Here is a 23,023-nt window from a genome sequence, read left to right as displayed (position 1 = left end):
ATTACCACCACATAGTGACCAAATAATAGCACGTACAAGGAACAAATACTGCCACATCATGGCCAGACAACATAGTAACACCACATTGTGACTAAATACTACAATACTGATCATTAATAAAAAAAACTATCGCCATAAGTGCCATTATACACAGGAGATCTGTACTTAGTATGCAGTGTTTGTGTACAGGTAATACAGTGATCACCAATGCCATTATACACAGGAGCTCTGTATATAGTGTTAGTGTACAGGTAATACAGTGATCACCAGTGACATTATACCCAGGAGCTCTGTATATAGTGTCAGTGTACAGGTAATACAGTGATCAGTAGTGACATTATACACAGGAGCTCTGCATACAGTATACAGTGTATAGTGTTAGTGTACAGGTTACACACTGACTCACCGGTGACGTCTCAAGCTGAGGTTCTTCATCTTTGCATTTCTTTTTAATCCAGCGCAGACCGTCATCACTTCTTTCAGCCAGGACTCGTCTCTGCATAAAATAACACAGTTATCTAGAGCACCTCTTCCAGAGCACATTCCCCATTTTTGCCCTTTCTTCTACACTACACATCTGAATACAGATATGCACCCACCATTAATATATAATTGGTTATTAGGCAACCCACCATTCCAAATATAAATTATAATCTGCCACTGTGCCCCCACTATCTACAGTGCCTAAAAGTAGTATTCAACCCCCTGCAGATTTAGCAGGTTTAATAAGATGCAAATAAGTTAGAGCCTTCAAACTTCAAACAAGAGCAGGATTTATTAACAGATGCATAAATCTTACAAACCAAAAAGTTTTGTTGCTCAGTTAAATTTTTATAAATTTTAAACATAAAAGTGTGGGTCAATTATTATTCAACCCCTAGGTTTAATATTTTGTGGAATAACCTTTGTTTGCAATTACAGCTAATAATTGTCTTTTATAAGATCTGATCAGGCCGGCACAGGTCTCTGGAGTTATCTTGGCCCACTCCTCCATGCAGATCTTCTCCAAGTTATCTAGGTTCTTTGGGTGTCTCATGTGGACTTTAATCTTGAGCTCCTTCCACAAGTTTTCAATTGGGTTAAGGTCAGGAGACTGACTAGGCCACTGCAACACCTTGATTTTTGGCCTCTTGAACCAGGCCTTGGTTTTCTTGGCTGTGTGCTTTGGGTCGTTGTCTTGTTGGAAGATGAAATGACGACCCATCTTAAGATCCTTGATGGAGGAACGGAGGTTCTTGGCCAAAATCTCCAGGTAGGCCGTGCTATCCATCTTCCCATGGATTTGGACCAGATGGCCAGGCCCCTTGGCTGAGAAACAGCCCCACAGCATGATGCTGCCACCACCATGCTTGACTGTAGGGATGGTATTCTTGGGGTCGTATGCAGTGCCATCCAGTCTCCAAATGTCACATGTGTGGTTGGCACCAAAGATCTCGATCTTGGTCTCATCAGACCAGAGAACCTTGAACCAGTCAGTCTCAGAGTCCTCCAAGTGATCATGAGCAAACTGTAGACGAGCCTTGACATGACGCTTTGAAAGTAAAGGTACCTTACGGGCTCGTCTGGAACGGAGACCATTGCGGTGGAGTACGTTACTTATGGTATTGACTGAAACCAATGTCCCCACTGCCATGAGATCTTCCCGGAGCTCCTTCCTTGTTGTCCTTGGGTTAGCCTTGACTCTTTGGACAAGCCTGGCCTCGGCACGGGAGGAAACTTTCAAAGGCTGTCCAGGCCGTGGAAGGCTAACAGTAGTTCCATAAGCCTTCCACTTCCGGATGATGCTCCCAACAGTGGAGACAGGTAGGCCCAACTCCTTGGAAAGGGTTTTGTACCCCTTGCCAGCCTTGTGACCCTCCACGATCTTGTCTCTGATGGCCTTGGAATGCTCCTTTGTCTTTCCCATGTTGTCCATGTATGAGTGATGTTCACAAGTTTGGGGAGGGTCTTAAATAGTCAGAAAAGGCTGGAAAAAGAGATAATTAATCCAAACATGTGAAGCTCATTGTTCTTTGTGCCTGAACTACTTCTTAATACTTTAGGGGAACCAAACAGAATTCTGGTGGGTTGAGGGGTTGAATAATAAATGACCCTCTGAAAAAAGTTTTCACAATTTTTTAAAAAAATAAACAAAGAAAGAACATTCTTTTTTGCTGCAGTGCATTTCACACTTCCAGGCTGATCTACAGTCCAAATGTCACAATGCCAAGTTAATTCCAAATGTGTAAACCTGCTAAATCTGCAGGGGGTTGAACACTACTTGTAGGCACTGTATACATAGCCACTTTCCCCATTTAATGTATAAATTAATTAGCACCTGTACTCTTTCCCCCAATTCATTACCTGTCACTTTATCTTCAACGCCCCCCCACTATGTACCTCCCGCTCTAACCCTTACCTGGATTCATTATAGTTACATGTCCCTTCTGCCTCAATTCATTACCATTTCTTCTCTCTCCCCACCCTCTATTCATTATCAACTGCTCTCCCCACATTCAATACATCATTTAGTCCCCCACCCTCAACATTCATCATTATTTGCTCTCCCCACCTTCAATTCACCATTTCCTCTCCCCACCCCACCTTCAATTCAATTGCTGTCCCCTGTCCCTCACCCCCACTTCATAATTTGCAGTCCCCATCACTCCCACATCATCATTTGCAGTCCCCATCACCCCCACATCATCATTTGCAGTCCCCATCACCCCCACATCATCATTTGCAGTCTGCATCACCCCCACTTCATGATTTGCAGTCCCCATCACCCCCACTTCATCATCGGCAGTCCACATTACTTCATCATTTACAGTCCTCTATCCCCCTTCACTTCATCTGCAGTCCCCCTTACTTCATCATTTGCAGCCCCCTATCCCCGTTTACTTCATCTGCAGTCCCCCTTACTTCATCATTTGCAGCCCCCTATCATTTCACCATGTACAGTATCCCCTCAAACACACTTCATCATGTGCAGTCTCACTCCCCCCCTCCTCACCCATTTAAAAAAACAAAAAAAATTTTTACACTTACCTCAGTCATTCCCGGGGTGTCTAGTGTTTTCAGCAGTGAAACAGCTAGAATGTATGGGCTGTAGTCAGGAACTGAAAGGAGCCCATACATTCTAGCTACAGCCGAGCAGGAGCTGCGCAGCCAACTAGGTTAGACAGCCATGCACAGCTCCAAAAAGGTCCCCGGGCCCCAGCGCCAACATGTGTGCCGCAGTGCACATTATTTTAGTGCATGATTGGGCCCGTTCAGCAGAAGCACATGAGCGGGGCCCCGGACCTGCAGGCCCCTCTGTGTACTGCTGATCACCAGGCCCCATACAGCAGTAAGGGTAGTAATGCCCTGATGCAGCCTTGCCTCACTGACCTGCCCCCAAGTTTACACAATGAATATCATATATATATAGTGCCTTGTGAAAGTATTCGGCCCCCTGGAACTTTTCAACCTTTTCCCACATATCATGCTTCAAACATAGAGATACCAAATGTAAATTTTCGGTGAAGAATCAACAACAAGTGGAACACAGTTGTGAAGTTGAACGAAATTTATTGGTTATTTTAAATTTTTCTGGAAATTTAAAAACCTGAAAAGTGGGGTGTGCAATATTATTCAGTCCCTTAAACTTAATACTTTGTTGCGCCACCTTTTGCTGCGATTACAGCTGCAAGTCGCTTGGGGTATGTGTCTATCAGTTTTGTACATCGAGAGACTGAAATTCTTGCCCATTCTTCCTTAGCAAACAGCTTGAGCTCAGTGAGGTTTGATGGAGATCGTTTGTGAACAGCAGTTTTCAGCTCTTTCCACAGATTCTCGATTGGATTGAGGTCTGGACTTTGACTTGCCCTTTCTAACACCTGGATACGTTTATTTGTGAACCATTCCATTGTAGATTTTGCTTTATGTTTGGGATCATTGTCTTGTTGGAAGACAAATCTCCGTCCCAGTCTCAGGTCTTTTGAAGACTCCAACAGGTTTTCTTCAAGAATGGTCCTGTATTTGGCTCCATCCATCTTCCCATCAATTTTAACCATCTTCCCTGTCCCTGCTGAAGAAAAGCAGGCCCAAACCATGGTGATGCCACCACCATGTTTGACAGTGGGGATGGTGTGTTCAGGGTGATGAGCTGTGTTGCCTTTACGCCAAACATATCGTTTGGTATTGTTGCCAAAAAGTTTGATTTTGGTTTCATCTGGGTTCCAGGGAGCTGAATACTTTGGCAAGGCACTGTATATCTTTTTGGAAAAATCCCCTTCTGCAGCCAGCGGATGGCAGTGGAGCTTGCGCTGCAACATGATTGCATATGTACTGTGTATGCAATTCATTTGTGGCTATCCGGAAATTAATTTAAAAAAATATTCCATTTGAAAATAGCGCCGGCCCAGTTGAAGCTATCGGTGATCAACATCTTCGTAGAGAAAAACAATATTTCTTCTGCAACATGGCGCCTCTGGTGCCTGGGCAGTAGCAGCTATCAGTGGGGTAAGTCAAGAGGGGTAAGTCAAAGGCATGGTTAGAAAACAGTCTGGAGTCAAATGTCAGAAGGTTATGTCAAAACCAAGAGGTACAACAAACAGTCTATCAGAGGCCAAGTCTGGGGTCAGATACCTGAAATCAGAGAGCGACAAAAGCAGAAGGGATAATCCACGAGAATTGTCACAACAGATCCAAAGTCATAAACAAGATCAGGAGTCAGACACAGAGCAAGCACATACATACCTAGCTAAAGCAAAGCTGCAACTGACAATCTGTTGCTCACAGCTAGCCAGCTAAATACCTAGCAAATCACTAAGGAGAGGAGGCACCTGGGGAAACACCTGCAGACCAGACCAGATTGAGCAGCAGGGCTGTCAATCAAAATGCTGCCAAGCTGAGCTGTCACTAACAGTGTCAGTTATGAAACCGTGACAGTAGATCCATCAAGGATTTCATCGGCTGTGCTCAGCATGTTGAACTAAACTCACAGAACTTTTTCAAATGTTGTAGATGTGAAAATGAAAATTATGTTTTTCCGCTAAAATGTTTTAGCCCCAAATTTGTCATTTGGATAATAGGATAAAATTTGTCACGCACTTTCCCCCAAATGCAATACTACCCCATATGTGGTCAAAAACTGTTTGCTCACATGGCAGGGCTCAGCAAGGTGAGAGGGATACTTGATTTTTGGAGCATAAATTTGTCTGGATCAGATTGCGAATGCAACGTCACATTTGCAAAGCCCCTGACATGCCAAAACAACAGAACCCCCCTCGACAAGTGACCCCATTTTGGAATCTAGATCCCTCAAGAAATTCATCTAGTGGTGTACTGAGAATATTTAACCTACAGGTGATTCATGAAACTTTATAACTACTGTGGGATTGCACTTTTTTTGTAATTTCACTGCACTTGGAATTTTTTTCCCGTTTTTAAGTATACAACATGGTAAAATCAATGGTGTAATTCAAAATTACAACTTGTCCTGCAAAAAACAAGCCCTCACATGGCTATTTTTACCAAAAAACAAAAAAGTTATGGCTCTGGGAAGAAGGGGAGCAAAAAATGAAAATGCAAAACCAAAAATACCTCTGGTCGTTAAGGGATTAATGATATGCTCATGCTCCGGGATGGTCCATGGGGGGGTATTCATGTGGAGCTCTGATTAGGTATTCATAATGAAGACTGCTGACAGGTCACTGATCCCTCACTGCAGGGCTGCCACTAGGAATTTTGGGGCCCCATACTGGCAACATTTTTGGGGCCCTCTTGAGACTCCACCCAGGCTCCACCCCAGCCCCACCTCCATCCCTCGAACAGTCCACAGTCCCAACGCTCTCTCTTGGAAAAACTCCACTTCTCACCAATCACACATTAACAGTTCCCATCAGCAGATCACACACATAGCCAGCAGTTTTGCTTTGGCCAAAATATTTTTTTAATCTGCCACGACAACAAGGTAGACTCTTTTAGCCGGGCCCTACTCAACTCTAACCTATTAAACATTTGTTAAAATATGTAATACAATGTAGGTATATTTTTATTTATTTTTCAATTTTTAAAATGACCAATAATACCACATACAAGGGACAAATACCACCACACCATGGCCAGACACCATATTACCACCACATAGTGACCTATAATACCACATACAAAGAACAAATACTGCCACACCATGTCCAGACCACATATTACCAGCACAGTGACTGAACAATATCACATACAAGGGACAAATACCAGCACATCATGTCCAGACCACATATTACCACCACATGGTGACCAATAATACCACATTCAAGGAACAAATGCCAACACAACATGACAAGACCACATATTACCACCACACAGTGACCGAATAATAGTACATACAAGGAACAAATACTACCACACCATGACCAGACCACATATTACCACCACATAGTGACCAAATAATAGCACGTACAAGGAACAAATACTGCCACATCATGGCCAGACAACATAGTACCACCACATTGTGACTAAATACTACAATACTGATCATTAATAAAAAAAAAACTATCGCCATAAGTGCCATTATACACAGGAGATCTGTACTTAGTATGCAGTGTTTGTGTACAGGTAATACAGTGATCACCAATGCCATTATACACAGGAGCTCTGTATATAGTGTTAGTGTACAGGTAATACAGTGATCACCAGTGACATTATACCCAGGAGCTCTGTATATAGTGTCAGTGTACAGGTAATACAGTGATCAGTAGTGACATTATACACAGGTATAGTGTAGTGTACAGGTTGCACATTGACTCACCGGTGACGTCTCTAGCTGAAGTTCTTCATCTTTGCATTTCTTTTTAATCCAGCGCAGACCGTCATCACTTCTTTCAGCCAGGACTCGTCTCTGCATAAAATAACACAGTTATCTAGAGCACCTCTTCCAGAGCACATTCCCCATTTTTTCCCTTTCTTCTACACTACACATCTGAATACAGATGTGCACCCACCATTAATATATAATTGGTTATTATGCAACCCACCATTCCAAATATAAATTATAATCTGCCACTGTGCCCCCACTATCTATACATAGCCACTTTCCCCATTTAATATATAAATTAATTAGCACCTGTACTCTTTCCCCCAATTCATTACCTGTCACTTTATCTTCAACGCACCCCCACTATGTACCTCCCGCTCTAACCCTTACCCGGATTCATTATAGTTACATGTCCCTTCTGCCTCAATTCATTACCATGTTTTCTCTCTCCCCACCCTCTATTCATTATCAACTGCTCTTCCCCACATTCAATACATCATTTAGTCCCCCACCCTCAACATTCATAATTATTTGCTCTCCCCACCTTCAATTCACCATTTCCTCTCCCCACCCCACCTTCAATTCAATTGCTGTCCCCTGTCCCTCACCCCCACTTCATCATTTGCAGTCCCCATCACTCCCACATCATCATTTGCAGTCCGCATCACCCCCACTTCATGATTTGCAGTCCCCATCACCCCCACTTCATCATCGGCAGTCCACATTACTTCATCATTTACAGTCCTCTATCCCCCTTCACTTCATCTGCAGTTCCCCTTACTTCATAATTTGCAGCCCCCTACCCCAGTTTACTTCATCTGCAGTCCCCCTTACTTCATCATTTGCAGCCCCCTATCATTTCACCATGTGCAGTATCCCCTCAAACACACTTCATCATGTGCAGTCTCACTCCCCCCTGTTATGGTCTGGTGATTAAGGAGCGACATGTGACTAGCTCTGAGCAGGTGGTAACTATACCGACCGCAGTTCCTAATCTTAGCACAGACACTAGCAGTAGCCGTGGGATGTTCCTGTCACTCCCTAGAGCCTAGCCGAAGAACTAGCTACCCCTAAAGGTAGAAACACGAAAGCTATCTTGCCTCAGAGAAAATCCCCAAAGGATAGACAGCCCCCCACAAATAATGACTGTGAGTGGAGAAGGAAATGACATACATAGAATGAAACAAGATTTAGCAAAGGAGGCCACTACTAGCTAGACAGAATTAGTACAGAACAGAAAACTGTGCGGTCAGTAATAAAAACTAGAAAAAGTCCACCACAGAGAAATGCAAAAATCTCCACACCTGACTAAAAGGTGTGGAGGGCAAACTCTGATGCCCAGAGCTTCCAGCTTAGCTAAATAGATCCATACTGATAAGCTGGACAAATGAGCAAAACATAGAAAATGCCAAACAACAAAGTCCACAACAAGTGAACTGCAAAAAGACAAGCAAGAACTTAGCATTGCTGAAATGGTAGAGTGACAGGGAAATCCTCAGAGAGCCATGACTCCAAGCTCAACAATTGACAACTGGCATTGAATTAGGGATAAGGCTAGACTAATATAGCCGAGCCAGAAAAACAATCAGTGAGAACAGCTGCTGATGCTAAATCCAAGAAGCAGCCATACCACTCAAAACCACAGGAGGGAGCCCAAGAGCAGAATTCACAAAAATGCCTCTTATAACCACCGGAGGGAGCCCAAGAGCGGAATTCACAACACCCCCCCTCCTCACCCATTTAAAAAAACAAAAACATTTTTTACACTTACCTCAGTCATTCCCGGGGTGTCTAGTGTTTTCAGCAGTGAAACAGCTAGAATGTATGGGCTATAGTCAGGAACTGAAAGGAGCCCATACATTCTAGCTACAGCTGAGCAGGAGCTGCGCAGTCAACTAGGTTAGACAGCCATGCACAGCTCCAAAAAGGCCCCCGGGCCCCAGCGCTGACATGTGTGCCGCACATTATTTTAGTGCACGATTGGGTCCGTTCAGCAGAAGCACATGAGCGGGGCCCCGGACCTGCAGGCCCCTCTGTGTACTGCTGATCACCAGGCCCCATACAGCAGTAAGGGTAGTAATGCCCTGATGGCAGCCTTGCCTCACTGACCTGCCCCCAAGTTTACACAATGAATATCATATATATACAGTGCCTTGCGAAAGTATTCGGCTCCCTGGAACTTTTCAACCTTTTCCCACATATCATGCTTCAAACATAAAGATACCAAATGTAAATTTTTGGTGAAGAATGAACAACAAGTGGAACACAATTGTGAAGTTGAATGAAATTTATTGGTTATTTTAAATTTTTCTGGAAATTCAAAAACTGAAAAGTGGGGCGTGCAATATTATTCAGTCCCTTAAACTTAATACTTTGTTGCGCCACCTTTTGCTGCGATTACAGCTGCAAGTCGCTTGGGGTATGTGTCTATCAGTTTTGTACATCGAGAGACTGAAATTCTTGCCCTTTCTTCCTTGGCAAACAGCTCGAGCTCAATGAGGTTTGATGGAGATCGTTTGTGAACAGCAGTTTGCAGCTCTTTCCACAGATTCTCGATGGGATTGAGGTCTGGGCTTTGACTTGGCCATTCTGACACCTGGATACGTTTATTTGTGAACCATTCCATTGTAGATTTTGCTTTATGTTTGGGATCATTGTCTTGTTGGAAGACAAATCTCCGTCCCAGTCTCAGGTCTTTTGCAGACTCCAACAGGTTTTCTTCAACAATGGTCCTGTATTTGGCTCCATCCATCTTCCCATCAATTTTAACCATCTTCCCTGTCCCTGCTGAAGAAAAGCAGGCCCAAACCATGATGCGGCCACCACCATGTTTGACAGTGGGGATGGTGTGTTCAGGGTGATGAGCTGTGTTGCCTTTACGCCAAACATATCGTTTGGTATTGTTGCCAAAAAGTTTGATTTTGGTTTCATCTGGGTTCCAGGGAGCTGAATACTTTGGCAAGGCACTGTATATCTTGGGGAAAAATCCCCTTCTACAGCCAGGGGCTGGCAGTGGAGCTTGCGCTGCAACATGATTGCATATGTACTGTGTATGCAATTCATTTGTGGCTATCCGGAAATTAATTAAAAAAAAATTTCCATTTGAAAATAGCGCCGGCGCAGTTGCAGCTATCGGTGATCAACATCTTCGTAGAGAAAAACAATATTTCTTCTGCAACATGGCGCCTCTGGTGCCTGGGCAGTAGCAGCTATCAGTGGGGTAAGTCAAGAGGGGTAAGTCAAAGGCATGGTTAGAAAACAGTCTGGAGTCAAATGTCAGAAGGTTATGTCAAAACTAAGAGGTACAACAAACAGTCTATCAGAGGCCAAGTCTGGGGTCAGATACCTGAAATCAGAGAGCGTCAAAAGTAGTTGTACACTACAGTTTGAGCACAAGGCAGGGACTAGATGGGAAGGAGTGCTACTTGGCTTTTATAAAACAGATTGCATTTGAAAATATTGTGCTCTCCATTAGCCGAGCCCCTGAGGTGCCATATCAGCAAAAAAAAGCACAAGTGATCCCATATTGGAAATTTGATTAAAGATTTAATCTAGGGGTGTAGTGAGTATTTTGTAACATCCATGCCAGGCTTTTTCCTGTAGAATTGCATAAATGCCAGTTTAGTGCCAGTCCAGTGCGCCCCCATACAGTGTAGTGCCCCCATATATTGTGCCCTGTTTGTGCAAATGGAGACATAAACCCAATAAATTGTTAATTTGGTTCTCCCCACTAAAATAGTGCTAAATATGTCTCCACTTACTGTCGTTTAGACACAGTGGGGCTCAGAAGTAGGGGGGCATTTGAATTTGGGAGTGCAGACTTCACTGGAATTTTATTTGGGGGTGCTGGACACGTGTTCCTTTTTCCATAGTCTTCGTTCTATCAATAATGTGGGAACCCCCAACATTTCCAGTGACCTGAGTGGGGGTTGGTTTTATGCAGGACAAGTTTGGGTTTTTGTTTGGGGTACATAATATTTTTGATCGATTTCAGTATAAGGCTGGGATCACATTCTTATGTTCTACACTGAGTACTTATGTTGGGGTTTCGTGTAAATCCCACAAAAAAGCCCCTCAACAGAGCTACTAACTATAATGAGGCAGATGGAGAACTTTGGACTGCGTTTGTCTGTTCCGGTGGTATCCATCTTTTCTACCATTCAGAGAACAGTGGTCAACCACAAGTTTCACTGTAGCGCCCTCACTGCCGCAGGGCCGAGGGGTACCCGGTACCGGGCCTGTGAGTCTCTGCTCTGGGGTTGTCACGGTGGCTAGGCCCAGTCCGTGACCCTGCTGAGGGGCGTACAGTAATAAATGTAGATGGTGGTGTTGTAACGGTGCAGTTGTGGGGTGCAGGTCGCGGTAAATAACGAGGACACCAGGTTGCAGTCTCTTTACCTCTTTACTGGAGATCTCTGAGTCCTCAGTCCAGAATACGGTTCACCAGGCTGCGCAAGTCCGGCCAGTCCAATGGCACCTCCAGAGTTCACTTCACAGGTGGAAATCGGTGCCTTCCTTCTTAGCGCTATGTGTTGTAGTCCTTCCCTGCTGTGCTTACGGAAAGTACCCCACAACCGTTGTGTCTGTTTCTTAAGTTCCCTCACAACTCGATTAAATGATGTTCTTCTAATCTTCCGTCCCTTCCTGATGTTACAGTTAGAACGGCACCCGTTTGTCGGATAGGCCTGGAGTTCTTCCGGGACCCTAGAGACGCCCCTCTCCCGCAATTGCCTCCCAAGACTTCATAGGTGATATGTGTTAGACAGCCCGCCTTAAACTGACTGTCCTGCCGCTGTTTAGAGTATTGCTTGAAGCTGAATGTTATAATACTCCCTCGGCGTTCCGGCCACCGGTAGTGCGCCTCAGTAGGGTGTTGCTCCGGTCTTACAGCACGACCCCTACTGGAATTCTCCTATTGCTTGATCTCGTTTCTCACTCAGCACAATCTATCTCGCTTCTAGTCCTTTCTTGGGTCCCGCCGCTTCCCGGAGCTGGCGCGGACCCGTTACGTTCTTTCAAATGCCAAGCCTCTGTCAGGATCCCACCCCTGACAGAGACCCTACTGTCTCTTTCTCCACAACACCCTCTGCCACTAGGTGTTGCTTCGTCCAATCCAGTCAGCTTTCTGATCTAACTTCCTGCCTGACCCCCAGTTTACCCACTATGGTGGGGAGTGGCCTAATGAATAGAACCCTTAGCTCCCCCCGGAGGCCCGGCTGTGAAATGTATTGGTGTCTGTGATACCTGATCAGTTGAACTCCTTCAGTGCCATCGGACGCACCATAGCTCCCCATAGTGGCGGAGCCACAGTACTGCAACGACCAGGACTCTGGGGCGCTGCACTCCCCCCTGGTTAAACACAGTACTCCGGGACTGGGAAGAAAACAACAATACAAGTTAGCAAAAAGACATACAATTTTGTTGAGTGCAAATAACAATATGTATACTTGAACAGGCTTCCCTTTATGGGAGGTAAGGACACTTGAACGTTACAAACATGGCAACAATATCATAGCAACATGCTATAATTAACTTTTCTTACCCAACCGGGTATTCTACTAAGTGCAAACATTATTGAACAATAAGTTAACATTGCCTTTAAGGACTCACACTCTAAATCCACTAAAGACCTTCCTATAATCACATTATAAGGCACTTTAACTTTTTCATTCTCCTACTTTGGATCTGCAGGACCGCCTGTCCTATCGGCACCAGACCTACTGCCTCTCCTTTCTGTTACAGGACCGCCCCGTTCAGCCAGGGCCTACTGCCTTTTCAACTACTATACACGGTATAGAACATAACATACTTTCAGTTTTAGAAACACTGAGCCATCTACGTATAGCTCCTAGGAGGACTCACTACCTAACCCCTACGGGTTCACTTTCTGTCCTCTGTAACACATTACTAACTCTCTCTTAACTTTCTATGGAGGACTCAGGGTTTACCTTCTATCCCCATTTCTTATCAACATTATCAACTATCTTCTTAGATCATCAACCTTCATTAATACTTTCTTACTTCCGACTATGCAGGACACTCTGTCTACCCCTAGGGGCCTACTGCATCTTCCTTCTGTCTCTCAATCTTTCTTCTAAGGAACATTATCAGCATTTCTTTACAGTTAACCAGTTGGGTACATATAACTTTTACATGTAAGCATCATCATTTTCTTTAAGTGCAACACGCGAACATCCCCTTTAAGAGGGGACCAAGTCTCTATAAGGTAGCACTTCTTCTCAAGCTACCAGTCCTTACTCAGCAAAAGCTCCGGTATGGTATCTTCGCAAAGAGTCTTTAAGTAAAACCAGTAGGAAGCGCCTTTAAGAAGGTGCAAACTATATACAAGGAGTTCGGATCATGCACTGTTCATGATTTCAGCAGTTCTTTTAAATAACGTAGAAAAATAGAAAACAACCAAAAACAATAGGGATCCCGGGTCAACAAAGGGATCCCTTTAAGAGTTTACCCTGAACGGGTTTAGCAGCCCAACAGAAAACAGTAACTATTTACAGATTCATGGTATCGAGGTTTATTCTTCCTCAGGTGGCCGTGGGAGGTTGCTAAACAACAGCTGATGGTGGACACCTCCCGACCGTGCAGGCTTCAGCCCTTGGTCCACGGCTGATGCAGCGGTAGTTTGTTCCCTTTCTTTCCAGTCTTTCCATTGTAGAATCAAGTACCGCTTATATTGTTCCCAATTCAGCACGGCAATGGTGTGACCTTCTCGCTGGACTCCATCCAGTCCAATTCGGGGGGCCTCCCACCGGAGGATAACTCCCTCCGGGCTCACATCTATGAACTCCCCCGTCTGGGTCGGTGGCAGAGGTATCAATCTCCCCGTTGCGCTGGGGGATAACACCCCTAGCCCCGCAAAAAGGAAACGGTTATTGTGGGGGCGAGGATCGATCGCAGGATCGAGATCGGTCGGGGGAACAGGGACGCTTTCTATACCTGCGTCTGATGTGATTCCACCGATGTCGGTCCGTTCCCCTAACGAGGACGCTGGAGTCGGCTGCAGCCCGGACCGCGGCTCCTCCCCGGCAGTCTCTGGATACGGCTCCGCTCCCCATAGCTCTTCTTTGGCTAGTTCCGGGATCGGGATAGGTAGGCTCAGCTCCGCTACCGGCTCCGAGGAACTCAGGTCCCCCCGCTGCGGTGGACGCGGGTCCCCTTCTGATGGATGAGGACAAGCCGGGTTCACCTCGCCGTTGTTCGGGCCCCCGCTGTTCATCGTCGCTGTCCGGCATTCGAGGGCAAGGCATGCATCTGACCCTGCCATTTCTCCAAGGTCGAGCTCCTCCTTCACCTCGTTCCCGCCATCGCAGGTCAGGAGGCGGTTCTCTGCTTTGAGGCAGGTCATCGCTTTGCAACAAGAGGCGCAGGGGGCGATCACCGCTTCTGGCGCCACTTTGGTAGTCTCCTCCCATGGCACGCCCCCCTGCCTCTCTGGCGCAGCAATGGCGGCGGTTTTTGGCGGGAACTTTTGGCGGTAAATGGCGCAGCACAGTCTTAGCAATAAAGTACAATAAATCACAGTTCCAAGGCACACATGACCTGATTCTTCAGGCTTAAGTAGATCCTGTTCGTGACGCCAAGATCTGTAGCGCCCCCACTGCCGCAGGGCCGAGGGGTACCCGGTACCGGGCCTGTGAGTCTCTGCTCTGGGGTTGTCACGGTGGCTAGGCCCAGTCCGTGACCCTGCTGAGGGGCGTACAGTAATAAATGTAGATGGTGGTGTTGTAACGGTGCAGTTGTGGGGTGCAGGTCGCGGTAAATAACGAGGACACCAGGTTGCAGTCTCTTTACCTCTTTACTGGAGATCTCTGAGTCCTCAGTCCAGAATACGGTTCACCAGGCTGCGCAAGTCCGGCCGGTCCAATGGCACCTCCAGAGTTCACTTCACAGGTGGAAATCGGTGCCTTCCTTCTTAGCGCTATGTGTTGTAGTCCTTCCCTGCTGTGCTTACGGAAAGTACCCCACAACCGTTGTGTCTGTTTCTTAAGTTCCCTCACAACTCGATTAAATGATGTTCTTCTAATCTTCCGTCCCTTCCTGATGTTACAGTTAGAACGGCACCCGTTTGTCGGATAGGCCTGGAGTTCTTCCGGGACCCTAGAGACGCCCCTCTCCCGCAATTGCCTCCCAAGACTTCATAGGTGATATGTGTTAGACAGCCCGCCTTAAACTGACTGTCCTGCCGCTGTTTAGAGTATTGCTTGAAGCTGAATGTTATAATACTCCCTCGGCGTTCCGGCCACCGGTAGTGCGCCTCAGTAGGGTGTTGCTCCGGTCTTACAGCACGACCCCTACTGGAATTCTCCTATTGCTTGATCTCGTTTCTCACTCAGCACAATCTATCTCGCTTCTAGTCCTTTCTTGGGTCCCGCCGCTTCCCGGAGCTGGCGTGGACCCGTTACGTTCTTTCAAATGCCAAGCCTCTGTCAGGATCCCACCCCTGACAGAGACCCTACTGTCTCTTTCTCCACAACACCCTCTGCCACTAGGTGTTGCTTCGTCCAATCCAGTCAGCTTTCTGATCTAACTTCCTGCCTGACCCCCAGTTTACCCACTATGGTGGGGAGTGGCCTAATGAATAGAACCCTTAGCTCCCCCCGGAGGCCCGGCTGTGAAATGTATTGGTGTCTGTGATACCTGATCAGTTGAACTCCTTCAGTGCCATCGGACGCACCATAGCTCCCCATAGTGGCGGAGCCACAGTACTGCAACGACCAGGACTCTGGGGCGCTGCATCACCATATTCTGAAAGCTGTAACTTTTTTTTTTTTTTTTGCCCAATGAGCCATATTAGGGTTTGTTTTTTTGTGGGACAATTTGGCATTTTCATTTATACCATTTTTTTTTTGCATATGACTTTTTGTTTGTTTTTTATTAATTTTGTGTGTCAACATAATGAAAACGAGCCATTTTTGTTGGGTTTTTAATTTTTTTTCGATGTTCGTTCCATGGAATAAATAACATGACAGTTTTATAGTTCTGGTCGTTCTAGAGATAGCGATACCAATTCTGTGTACTTTTTTTTGGTTTATTTTTGTTTTATCACAAGGGCTTTGTTTTTAGTGGTGAATCGGCTGTTTGTGATTTTTGGGCGCTTTTTTGTGTTGTTTTTTTTACTTTTTTTGCATATTTTATTTGACTTTTTCTACTTTTTCACTTAGTCCCACTGTTGGACATGTATATTTGTTACTTTGATCACTGGTCTCATGCATTGTACTGCTCATGTACACCAGTGTCGGGGACCTGTCAGGGTCTCACTGACAATCTGTTAGACCCTGTTTATAGATTGGCACCTGCTATTGCAATCAAGGGTGATCAAACCTGTGAAAGGGGGTCTTTTGACCTCCTTTTAACCACTTAAATACCGCTGTCGTGATTGACAGCAGTATGTAAGGGGTTAATTAGCCTAAGACGGTTCTATAACCTGCCAGGGCCAATATAGCAGAGTGTCAGCTGTCATGTACAGCTTTCACCCACAGGAATTTGGCCCCGGAGGAATTTCAGATTGGTGCATTAAAATAGCAATATGGAAATAAGTCCCCTTAACGACCTCTGTTTTAATGCATATTGGCGATCTTTAAGGGGCTAATACATTAATCATGCATATTGCATTTAATATTTTAAGAGATTCTCCAGAAGAAGAAGGAGAATAATGAAAAGATAGGAAAACCAATTAAATATTTTAAATCCTTATTACTATTTATTTTCTAGTCTGATCGGTTGGGGTACAAGTTCCAGAGTATGGTGGGGGCACTGGAGAAATCGTGAAGAGCATTGTGTGAGGAACAGATTGGAGGAGAGCAGGGAGGGAGACCTGTGTGAGGACCAGAGATTACATGTGCAGAGGTAGCGGACGTTTAGGTCCGGGATGTATGGAGGGGACAGATTATGGACGGCCTTGTAAGTCACTCCTAGTATTTTGAACTGTATTCTCTGGGCAGTGGGGAACCAATGGAGGGATTGCCAAAGAGGAATGGCAGAAGTCCAGGAGGGAAGAGGTGCATTAATCGGGCAGCAAAAGACTTAAAGAGGACCTGTCACCAGGTGAAAAGTGGCCTGTTTTTTTATCTTATTTTATTCTCACGCTGCTCCCCTAAGTACTCTGTTTGTCGTCTTTTTTTTTTTTTAATTCCACCATACCATTTAAGAGATGGACTTTTATGTGGACATCCATAGAGCGGGTGGGAGGATGTCCACCTTTTCTCCACCCCAGGGTGTGAGCTGGGGCTTAAGTAGCTGACCTCCAAAGACAGCAGTGTTCAGTGTCTGGAGAGGAACATTCCAGGGAAGTGTTTGTGCCTGAGTTAAAGGACCTGAACCATGGACCTAAGTAGTCTGATCCCCGCTAGGAAAAGGACTGTGTTTTGTTTTGCTATTTTGCCTAGAGAGTCATGTTTACTTTTTACCAGTTTGGTTTATGCTGCACTTAATAAACCAAGGGCGTTCTTAAAAAGAATGAATCCATTTCTACCTCTGTGTACCACTGAGAGAGCCGCTCTATCACAATGCTTAATATTATATTTCTGCACTATTTGGCGCCAGTGTCGGATGTTGCTTTTAAGGGTCTGCTCTTTCCCTTATGAGCCCATCGAGTATCATTTATTGCCCGTTACCCCATATTCACAACCGTCATTGTGTCCCATAATTTATCTTTATATTCTCGTTTCAGTGTATACCTCCAATGTAGAACTCTTAACATTTTCCGACTAAGTTCTCTCCAGGCCGTGTGCTATCATGTAGGTGGAAGGCGGTGATCCCCTGTTACCACCTGGCGTCCTTTTTCATGTGATATCAGGAAGGATCCATTCGCTTTGCTGCCTTCAGTTACTAATTAAAGGAATAAAAATACATTTTACACTTTTACTCCCAGCGGATTCCATCATTCCCCGGTGTCACAGGTTATATTCCTGGCTGAACCTTATTACTCAACAACACATCACTGCTCTCACTATGGAGAGGAAGAGATACTAAAATTATCACAGGAGGAAGGGAAAATTTAACCCTTCGCAACAAGAAAAACAAGAAATAGACGTCACAAGTCATTTGCTAAATTTCATAGTGTAAATTTACATAGAAAATAAAAAATATATATAAAGATGAAAAACTCGGCTTATACAGAATGGGACATATAAGGCAGAATAATGCTTCATTCATCACAACTGTCTTAAAAGTAAAAATATATTTTTTACCCAGAGTAATGAAGCAGAGCTCAGATTTCATTTAGCCAGAACAGTCTAAGCCCATCGCATCGTTCCTTGGCAGTCGTGTGGGTCTCTACGAACGGCAAGAATCTTCTATGAGTGTGTCCAACATGTTGTATTGTGATAATTGATGCCTCTAAACATTCACAGGACCACACAACTGTTTTACTAGTCAACATTATCCAAGAAGTATCGTTTCTCCTTGCGGAGATTGACATGCTAAGCATGCCGAGATGAGGAGACTTAAAGCCACAATGCTCCTCTGGGAAACATGCAAATTGTCTCTTCAGAGAGGAAGAGGACTAGAACTCTAGTGCCACCTATTGGAAGTAGCAACCTGACTTTTAGGATTGTCCAAAATGTTGGCCTACTGAAATGTGTGTTCAGTAAATGCCCTCAATATTTGGTTGCGGCTTCTTTTGCATCAATTACTGCATCATTGCGGTGTGGCATGGAGGCGATCAGTCTGTGGCACTGCTGAGGTGTTATGGAAGCCCAGGTTGCTTTGATAGCAGCCTTCAGCTCATCTGCATTGTTGGGTCTGGTGTCTCTCATCTTCCTCTTGACAATATCCCATAGATTCTCTATGGGGTTAAGGTCAGGCGAGTTTGCTGCCAATCAAGCACAGTGAAGCTGTTGTTTTTAACCAGGTATGGCAGTGTGGACAGGTGCCAAGTCCTGCTGGAGAATTAAATTTCCGTCTCCAAAAAACTTGTCTGCAGAGGGAAGCATGACGTGCTCTAAAATTTCCTGGTAGATGGCTGTTCTGACTTTGGTCTTAATAAAACACAGTGGACCTACACCAGCGGATGGCATGGCTCCCCAAACCATCACTGATTGTGGAAACTTCACACTAGACCTCAAGCAGCTTGAATTGTCTGTCTCCATTCAGCCTCCAGACTCTTGGACCTTGATTTCCAAGGTCTAGCGTGAAGTATCCACTATCAATGATGTTTTGGGGAGCCATGACATCTGCTGGTGTAGGTCCACTGTGTTTTATCAAGACCAAAGTCAGCGCAGCCATCTACCAGGACATTTTAGAGCTCTTCATGCTTCCCTCTGCTGACAAGCATTTTGGAGATGAGATTTCATCCTCCAGCAGGACTTGGCACCTGTCCACACTGCCAAAAGTAATAATACCTGGTATAAAAACAACAGCATCACTGTGCTTGATTAGTCAGCAAACTCACCTGACCTTAGAGTATCTATTGGGTATTGTCAAGAGGAAGATGAGAAACACCAGGCCCAATAATGCAGACAAGCTGAAGACGGCTATCAAACCAACCTGGGCTTCCAGAACACCCCAGCAGTGCCACAGGCTGATCGCCTCCATGCCACGCCGCATTGATGCAGTAATTGACGCAAAAAAAAGCCCCAACCAAGTATTGAGTGGATTTACTGAACATACATTTCAGTAGGACAACATTTCAGATTTTAAAATCATTTTTTCAAGCTGGTGTTATAAAGTGTTCTAATTTACTGAGATAATGACTTTTGGGTTTTCATTGGCTGTAAGCCATAATCATCAACATTAACAGAAATAAACACTTGAAATAGATCACTCTGTTTGTAATGACTACATAATATATAAGCTTCACTTTTTGTATTGAAGAACTGAAATAAATTAACTTTTCGATGATATTCTAATTTTGTGAGATGCACATGTATATATATATATATATATATATATATATATATATATATATATATATATATATATATATATATATATATATATATATATATATATATACTGTATACAGTACAGACCAAAAGTCTGGACACACATTCTCATTCAAATATTTTTCTGTATTTTCATGACTATGAAAATTGTACATTCACACTGAAGGCATCAAAACTATGAATTAACACGTGGAATTATATACTTAACAAAAAAGTGTGAAACAACTGAAATTATGTCTTATATTCTAGGTTCTTCAAAGTAGCCACCTTTTGCTTTGATGACTGCTTTGCACACACTTGGCATTCTCTTGATGAGCTTCAAGAGGTAGTCACCGGAAATGGTTTACACTTCACAGGTGTGCCCTGTCAGGTTTAATAAGAGGGATTTCTTGCCTTTTAAATGGGGTTGGGACCATCAGTTGTGTTGTGCAGAAGTCTGGTGGATACACAGCTGATAGTCCTTCTGAATAGACTCTTAGAATTTGTATTATGGCAAGAAAAAAGCAGCTAAGTAAAGAAAAATGAGTGGCCATCATTACTTTAAGAAATGAAGGTCAGTCAGTCCAAAAAATTGGGAAAACTTTGAAAGTGTCCCCATATGCAGTTGCAAAAACCATGAAGCGCTACAAAGAAACTGGCTCACATGAGGACCGCCCCAGGAAAGGAAGACCAAGAGTCACCTCTGCTTCTGAGAATAAGTTTATCCGAGTCACCAGCCTCAGAAATCGCAGGTTAACAGCAGCTGTGTAAGGGCTATTTGACCAAGAAGGAGAGTGATGGGGTGCTACGCCAGATGACCTGGCCTCCACAGTCACCAGACCTGAACCCAATCGAGATGGTTTGGGGTGAGCTGGACCGCAGAGTGAAGGCAAAAGGGCCAACAAGTGCTAAGCATCTCTGGGAACCCTTTCAAGATTGTTGGAAGACCATTTCCGGTGACTACCTCTTGAAGCTCATCAAGAGAATGCCAAGAGTGTGCAAAGGAGTCATCAAAGCAAAAGGTGGCTACTTTGGAGAACCTAGAATATAAGACATGTTTTCAGTTGTTTCACACTTTTTTGTTAAGTATATAATTCCACATGTGTTAATTCATAGTTTTGATACCTTCAGTGTGAATGTACAATTTTCATAGTCATGAAAATACAGAAAAATCTTTAAATGAGAAGGTTTGTCCAAACTTTTGGTCTGTACTGTATATACACCTATACTATGTGTAGACATTTATTTTATCTATTCTATTCTAACTTGTCAGTGTGATTTTACTGTACACCGCACTGAATTGCAGGCTTTTCTAAAGGACGCCGGTGAGTATTTCTCGCAAGTCACACAGATGGTCCGTGTGGTGTGCGAGTTTTTCTTGCTCCCATAGACTTTCATTGGCGTATTTTGGGCATGCAGCATGCTGCGATTTCTCTCGCACGTATAATACGGCCGAGAAAACAACGGATGATAGGAGCTGCCCCATAGATTAACATTGGTCCGAGTGCTATGTGATTTTTTATCGCATAGCACTCGTCCGTATTACGGTCAAGTGTGACTTCAGCCTCAATCACAGCATGCTGTGATTTTTTTCCCCAGTCCAATTAGAACTGAGAAAAAACTTGCCGATGAACACATTTACTAATACTGGTCAGAGGGCCACACGAGGTTTTCTCGCTTTGCACTCATCCAATTTATAATTACACACAGCACTGCAGTGAGTTCAGGATGGCAAAGTGTGAGTTATTACATGTCTCACACTGGTAACTCTCCTGCTATTTACAATAAGCCCTGGAGGCAGATTCTCAGAGTGATCTGTGTTCAGCTCATAGATGATCATTATCGCCTGTTTTGTATAACTTGTTATTCATACACCGGAGTACAATCCTACAAATTCCCTGACTCTCTGTACGTGTATGAAGAAGAATTGATGCTTTGATGCTGTTTAAAAGGGAAAGGGCGGTCACACCAAATATTGATTTGGTTTAGATTTCTCTTTTGCTCCTTCAATATGCATTTTGTTAATTAACAAAATATACTATTAACACATTTTTATTTCTTTAAACAATTCTTACTTTGCAGCATTTTTTTAAACACCTGCCTAAAACATTTTCACAGTTCTGTACATTTACTGATTATGCCCTATTTAATGATCACTTTACAACAGAAAGATTTATGAGGATCAAGGGTAAATGATAATTTTATTGCTTATTGTTAATCGTTTGCTGCATTACTTTTTGGCAATTAACTTTATGAGTACTCAATAAATGCAAATTATGACAATAATAATCGACTCGTATAAATTGGCCTTGAAAAAGGTTTGTTAACCCCTTCATGACCTGAGGTATTTTCGTTTTTGCATTTTCATTTTTCGCTCCATAACTTTTTTTGTTTTTCGGTCAATATTGCCATGTAAGGGCTTGTTTTTTGCAGGAAGAGTTGTACTTTTGAACGACACCATTGGTTTTAACATATCGGGTTCTGCAAAACGGGACAAAAATCAAAGTGCGGTGAAGTTGCAAAAAAAGTGCAATTCCACTATTGTTTTTTGTTTTGCTTTTAAACTATGTTCACTAAATGCTAAAACTGACCTGCCATTATGATTCTCCACGTCATTACAAGTTCATAGACACCAAACATGTCTAGGTTCTTTTTTATCTAAGTGGTGAAAAAACAATTCCAAAGTTTGTTTAAAAAATAAATTGTACCTTTTCCTGATGCCCGTAGCGTCACCATTTTTTGTGATCTGGGGTCGGGTGAGGGCTTATTTTTTGCGATCTGAGCTGATGTTTTTAAAGATACCATTTTGGTGCAGATACGTTCTCATGATCGCTCGTTATTGCATTCTAATACCAAAAAACGTAATTCTGACATTTTGACTTTTTTTCTCGCTACGCCGTTTAGCGATCGGGTTAATTCTTTTTTTATATTGCTGGATCAGGCAATTCTGAATGCAGGGATACCAAATATGTGTTAAGTTTGATTTTTTTTTTAATGGGGCGAAAGGGGGGTGATTTGAACTTTTATATATTTTTATATTTTTAAAGACATTTTTTTCCACTTTTGACATGCTTCAATAGTCTCCATGGGAGACTAGAAGCTGCCATAACCCGATCGGTTCTGCTACATACAGGCGATGATCAGATCGCCTGTATGTAGCAGAATTGCTGACTTGCTATAGACTTGTGGGCCAGTGAATTGCGCGAGGCTGGACACGTCTAGGTGGAATGTGGCCTTAAGTATGCAAATCGTATATGTGTGGTCACATGACAAAGAGTGACTGCAGACTTGAGCCCCAAGCCTGAGCAAACCCTTTACGCAATAAAGAAAATCCTTGTTAGTGCAGGTAACTGGCAACAGACCGTGC

The sequence above is a fragment of the Ranitomeya variabilis genome, chromosome 3, assembly GCF_051348905.1.
Source record: "Ranitomeya variabilis isolate aRanVar5 chromosome 3, aRanVar5.hap1, whole genome shotgun sequence".
NCBI classification, from domain to species: domain Eukaryota; kingdom Metazoa; phylum Chordata; class Amphibia; order Anura; family Dendrobatidae; genus Ranitomeya; species Ranitomeya variabilis.
This window is presented reverse-complemented; position numbering follows the sequence as displayed.